The 6815-nt window shown below is 42.5% G+C and overlaps 1 pseudogene across 1 annotated transcript; it reads right to left on the reverse strand.

The window, feature by feature from the left end:
- Window positions 1–5649: 5649 nt before the first annotated feature.
- Window positions 5650–6537, reverse strand: LOC308255922 (developmental pluripotency-associated protein 4-like; annotated as a pseudogene). Its single transcript has 2 exons — window positions 6325–6537; window positions 5650–6227 (listed from the first exon to the last, which is right to left on the reverse strand). The product of its transcript is annotated as a developmental pluripotency-associated protein 4-like (transcript).
- Window positions 6538–6815: the final 278 nt, after the last annotated feature.

Here is a 6815-nt window from a genome sequence, read left to right on the forward strand (position 1 = left end):
TGCCCCCCGGTGACCCAGGCCCCCAGCTCCTCCTTGAGCAGAGGCTAGGGTGGGCTGGAAGCTTGGCTTCCTCCATCACCCGGGGAACCCAAGCCTCCTGCTTGCTCCAGCTCCATGGCCACCGCCATCTTTGTTGAGTTAATTTGCATACTCACTCCTGATTGGCTGGTGGGCGTAGCAGAGGGGCAGTCAATTTGCATGTTTCTCTTTTATTAGTGTAGATGTATATATGCAATATCTTGGTCACAGCTTACTAATTGCACTTTTGATATCTGCTCAGTTCTATCATCATAGATTCATTCATTAATATTTCTTAAGTGCCCAACCTCTGCCAGGCACTGCCCAAGTTACCAAGTCTATAGCAGTAAAGGGATATAGAGACACTTGCTATCATGGGCTTTACATTCTTATTATCATGGAAAATAGGAAATTTACTGTGTTTTGTTTGAGGGTAAATTTCAGCATCAATTATATTGAGATTTGTTTTTTAAACCCCAAAATACTTATTGCTGGTTAGAAAACTATGACATCAAATGACTCAGGATGGCACCAACAGCAGGTCACTTTTGTGTAACTGCACAGAATTCTACAGAGCGAAACACTAGATACCTCATTAATCAATTATTTATTAAACACTGTGTTAATTAATTTTATGTGTCAACTTTGATAGGCCACAGTATCCAGATATTTGGTCAAACATTATTGTAGACTAGAGACCCGGTGCACAGATTCATGCACATTGAAAGTAAATTAATTAGAAGGTGGCCGTCAGGGCGGGACTAGGCGAGAAGGACCGGACATGCCCTGGAGCCAACCTCCAGCAGTCACTCCCCGGCCAGCCACACCTGGGGCGGAGCCGGGGCTCAAAGGGTGTCTGTGGAGTGAGTGGGGAACCTCAGGCAGGCAGATTCCTTCAGCCTGGCCTGCGGGAATCGGGCCAAAGCCGGCAGTCTGACATCCCCGAGGGGTCCAAAGTGTGAGAGGGCACTCTGCAAAGCTGCTGTTGCTCAGCAGCTCCTGCATTAAGCGTCTGCCCCCTGGTGGTCAGTGCGCATCATGGCTACCAGCCAGTTGGCCGATCAGCTGGTGCCGGTTGCTTAGGCTTTTATATATATAGATGTTTCTGTGAAGGTATTTTTAGATGAGATTAATATTTAAGTCAGTAGATAAGTAAAGCAGATTACCCTCAAAATGTGGGTAGGCCTCATCTACTCAGTAGAAGGTCTTTTTTAAAAAAAAAAGTCTCTATTTATTTTAGAGAGAGAGGAAGGGAGAGGGATAAAGAGATAGAAACATTGATGATAGAGAAACATTAATTGGCCATCTCCTGCATGCCCCCTACTGGGGATTGAGCCCACAACCTGGGCATGTGCCCTGACTGGGAATCAAACCCAGACCATTTGGTGCATGGGACTATGTTCAACCAACTGAGCAACACCGGCCTGGCAGTAGAAGGCCTTAATAGAACAAAGACAGGAGAAACCAAGATGGCGGCATAGGTAAACACCTAAACTTGCCGCCTTGCACAACAACTTTAAAACTACAACTAAAAGACAAAACGGACATCATCCAGAACCACAGGAAGACTGGCTGAGTGGAAAGTCTACAACTAGAAGGAAAGAGAAAAGCACACTGAGACTCAGAGGAGCTGCGGAAGGCAGAGGTACGGAGATCCGCGCATGGAGAGGGCTGGCAACTGAGTACGCAGCTGGCTTTTTCAAGCTGGAGGGAGAAACAAGCTCCCAACTGCTCTGAAATGCAGTTCCAGGAGAGACTCTGGGGACCCAGACTCATACGGGGAGAAATTGGACTGTCTGGCAGTGGGCAGAACTCTAGGGGGCCTTTCTCTCAGAGGTGCTTACAGCGATTACCAAGGGACACTGAGACCTGGGGGCCCCTTAGGGCAGGGCTGACGGGCAGCTATTGCTGTTTGCTCTACCCTGTGACTCTGCCCCATCCAAGTTGTGCGCAGAGGCTTTTGCATATGAATGGCCTGGTCCTTTGAAATCTAAACTTACCTATCAAACTGGAGCTGGGTCAGAGAGACCCAGAACATCCAAAAGAAGGCCCAAGGCCCCACAGCAGCTTGCATTGCTTCACAGCTGGGCCTCATTTGGGCACATCCAAAACCCAAACAAAGAAGAGGAATCTGCAGATCTCTTCATAGCTCCTGCTGGGTGGCCTCAGCAGAGGGTAAATTAGCACCTCCTTGGAGATCCAAGAGCCAGTGTACCCAGGGATCAGAGTGGGACCATCCAGATTACAACTGCTCAGATCCATAAGGGACACACTCAGGAAGCAGAGTCAATGAGCACCAAAGCCACACTGAAGCAAGTCTTGCCTCATAAGGGTGTCTCCAGGACAGAGCTGACACAGCTGATCCTCACAGGCAATTGGTCTGGAGGTCAATTCCTCCCAGTGATACCAACAACAATCAAGGCTTAACTACAACAAGACTGTGCACACAGCCCACAAAGGGATGCACCAAGAGTGTCCACCTCAGGTAACTGGGGAGGCTGAGCCACTGGGCCCTATAAGACACCTGGAACACAAAGCCACTGTATCAACACAGGGAAGCAGCCAAAATGCGGAGACAAAGAAACAGGTCACAAATGAAAGAAACGAAGGAAAGCAAACGACTGGATATAGAGTTCAAAACCATGGTTATAAGGTTATTCAAGAATTTTCTAGAAAAGGCCGATAAATTTAGTGAGACCCTTGAGGATATGAAAAAAGACCAACTAGATATTAAGCATACACTGGCCGAAATAAAAAATAATATACAGAGATCCAACAGCAGACTAGAGGATTGCAAGAATCAAGTCAAAGATTTGAAATACAAAGAAGCAAAAAAAACACCCAACCGGAAAAGCAAAAAGAATCCAGAAATATGAAGATAGTGTAAGGAGCCTCTGGGACAATTTCAAGTGTACCATCTGAATTATGGGGGTGCCAGAAGAAGACAGAAAGCAAGATACTGAAAACCTATTTGAAGAAATAATGACAGAAACTTCGCCCACCCAGTGAAAGAAATAGACTTACAAGTCCAGGAAGCGCAGAGAACCCCAAACTAAAGGAATCCAAAGAGGACCACACCAAGACACATCATAATTAAAATGCCAAGGGCAAAAGACAAAGAGAGAATATTAAAAGCAGCAAGAGAAAAACAGTTAGTTACCTACAGGGGAGTACCCATACGACTGTCAGCTGATTTCTCAACAGAAACTATGCAGGCCAGATGGGAGTGGCAAGAAATATTCAAAGTGATGAATAGCAAGAACCTACAACCAAGATTACTCTACCCAGCAAAGCTATCATTCAGAATTGAAGGTCAGATAAAGAGCTTCACAGATAAGAAAAAGCTAAAGGAGTTCATCACCGCCAAACCAGTATTATATGAAATGCTGAAAGGTATTCTTTAAGAAGAGGAAGAAGAAGAAAAAGGTAAAGATAAAAATTATGAACAACAAATACATGTCTATCAACAAGTGAATCTAAAAATCAAGTAAATAAAAAATCTGATGAACAGAATGGACTGGTGAATATAATAGAATCAGAGGCATAGAAAGGGAGTGGTCTGACAATTATCGGGGGGAAAAGGAGTGTGGGGGGTGTGGGAGGAGACTGGACAAAAATCATACACCTATGGATGAGGACAGTGGGGGCGGTAAGGGCATGGGGTGGGGTGGCAACCAGGTGGAGGGGAGCTATGGGGGGAAAAAAAGAGGAACAACTGTAATAATCTGAACAATAAAGATTTTTTAAAAATATAAAATAAAATAAAATAAAATAAAATAAAATAAAATAAAATAAAATAAAATAGAACAAAGACAGGTCTTCAGGAGAGAAGGGCATTCTGCCAGCACACTGCCTTTGAATTCAAAATGTATTATCTCCTCCTTGGGTCTCCAACCTGCCAGTCCTGCAGATTTTGAACTTGCCAGGCTCTCCAATCACCAGTTCCTTAAAATAAACCTTTTTCTGCCTCTCTCTCTGCTTCTGTCTCTGTCTTCCTCTCTCTGTCTCTTTATCTCTCTACTTATTTATTTATATTTGATGGTGGGTGAGTACCCTAGTAACCACAAAGGATAGTATGTTAAATCTGTTACTTTAATACTTCAATAAGGATCAGCTCAATCTAGCAATCAACTCATCTATATCTATATCTCCTGATAGAAATTAGCATATGTCATATTTATACACATTTATGTGTGTGTTTATATAAATGCATCTTATTGGTTCTATTTCTCTGGAGAACCCTGATTAATACAAGTACCTACATCACTTTGAGAGATGATGAACCTCCTTACAATCAGAGTTTATTTCAAGACTTTAAAAAGCCATGTGTATAAATAAGAAGGAGCAAAACTGTGAGCTTTGCCTCCTTAATAAGTATTTTCATGTACATATTATTAAATCTTCATACAACTTTGAATTTATTGTTATCACCCATTTACCAATGAGGAATAAGAGACTTAAAATTTAAATGACTTGCACAGGTGCATACAGCTGATAAATGAAAATGGCAGAAAAAAATTTTAAACATAAATTTGAAATCTAATATATTTTTAACCTTTCATTTTGGAAAAATTTTGAACATCAGAAAAGTACAAAGAAGAATGTAATGTAAGCAAACCGTTACCTATATTTAACAATTAATATTCAACGTTTTCTTTTGGAAAGTTTTCCACTATAGACATGTCATCTCATCTTTAAATACTTAGAATGTTTCTCTGAAAAATAAGGACATTTTCTTACAGAACTATAGTAGCATCATCACACCAAACCTAATTAGCATCTGTGAATACACAACCTATGTTCAAATTTCCCCAATTGCACCAAAATTGTCTTTTGTTTGTTTGTTTGTTTTGTTTTTTTGTTTTTTTTGTGTGTGTGTCTTTTTTTTTAAGTGTATATATTTATTATACTGAAACAAAATCATGCCTTTTGGCTTAATCCTACCAAGTTAAGAACATTAACAATAATTTGCATACAACAAAGTTCTCAAAACATAGCAGATGGATTACTTTACATATGTATTTTAAGCATACTAGGTATTTATGACTCAGAAGTAACCTTGGACATATTTTAAACAGCAAAAATATACAAAACAGTTACAATTGGAAATGATACTGGCCCAAGTGCCCCGTGTTTTTATCCCAGAGATACACTACAGAAATCCCAAGTTAAGACAGCTTCGCAAAATTTTTTGAATATTAAGAATGTTTTTCGGGAGCGGACACAATTCTGAGGCAGGAGTCTGGTGAGGGAGCACACCTGTTTCTCCACTCCCCTAGAGAGGTTCAGCTTCCACCGTGAAAGAGCTGCTGGGGTCACTTCTGTTTCAGATGGGCAATCGTTGGATGGTGTGACTTTTGCACCTTCACTGCAATGAGTGATAGTTTGTGAAATGCATGTCTATTTTAAAACATAACCATATCCCAGCAGACGAAGCAGCAGGCACTGTTGACAGTCTGAGAGTAACATCTGCTCCCCTCCCGTCTGGGCCCCGTAAGCAGGGAGTATGGAGTGTGTCAAGCAGCCTGGAGTTGCTGTCAGTGGCACCGTGGAGTTGATTGTAGTCACCTTTCTACCATATTAATTACAATCATAGCCGTACCCTTTTTCTTGGCAATGGAAGCTTCTCGCTCATACCTTATTCCTATGAATGCATTTGGGGCACAGCATGTTATCCTCCAGGTGTGGGGGTGGAAAGTTGCGGGAAGGTATCAAGAAGAGTGCACACACTTGGCCCGGTTTCTCAGGAACCCAGGCTTGCCCAGCATAAAACTGTAGCTGAACCTGACCCTCTGTGTCTGCAGGGAGATTTTGTCCATGGACTACACACCACTTGTAACCAGAGGCCTCCTGTGTCAACCTCACAGTCTCCATCTCCCCCGTCTTCCCAGTAGTGGCTGCAATTCTGCTCCAGGAGGCAAACACATCATCGGGGTGGAAGTTGTCAGGAAAATATTGTCCATTCCTTCCAGGAGAGCAGCAGCACCCCCGTCAGGAGCAGGCCCCCCCACCAGGGGAGCAGTCAGTTCAGTAAGACCAAAACTGTCTAGAGTCATTTCCCCCTTTTGCATCTTCAATCTCCTTTGTGATAATGTCAATATCTTTGCCTCCTCTGGTTTGATAGGAATATTCTTTTGATTAGTGTAAGCATATGCACGCAGCCTATCATATGTTTCCCATTTCTGGCCGCTGGTGCTCAGCTTTAATTGCTGGAACCAACCCCTCACGACGTCTCGGTTAATTCAGTTTAACTGGTGGCAAGTGAAGGGGCAGCGGAGGAATTGGTAACTTCTTGTGAATTCTTACCCTTTTTTTTGGTGCCATCTTTTGTAGACAAGAAACTTTGTCATCTTTCTTAGATCTCTTCCCTTTGGTCTCCATCTCTGAGGTTCTTTGTTGACTTGGTTCACCAGCAGCCCCATGTTTCTCTGTAGTTGGTACCAGTTGGGATTTTGAAGCTTTTTGCCGCTCCCCTGACTTCTTTGGGGACTTCTGCTTCTTGCCTTTTGCATTTTCCATACTGAGAAAAGTATTCAAGGCTGACGAAGAAAATGTTCTTACTTCTCCCAAAATTGTCTTTGACAGCTGGTTTATTCAAACCAAACTACTATTGAAGTGATGCCTAACATTTGATTGTTTTAAAATGTTTTCTTTTAATCTAAAACAGTACTCCTCTACTTTTATTCTTGACAATGACTTGAGGTGACCTGCTGTCCCCTTCAATCTTCCACTTTCAAGAATTCTCTGTTTTCTTGAAATGCTGTTTAGCTTGCTCCTCTCTCCCCTGTATTTCCAGT

This window comes from Plecotus auritus, assembly GCF_963455305.1.
Source record: "Plecotus auritus genome assembly, chromosome: 8".
Classification (NCBI taxonomy): domain Eukaryota; kingdom Metazoa; phylum Chordata; class Mammalia; order Chiroptera; family Vespertilionidae; genus Plecotus; species Plecotus auritus.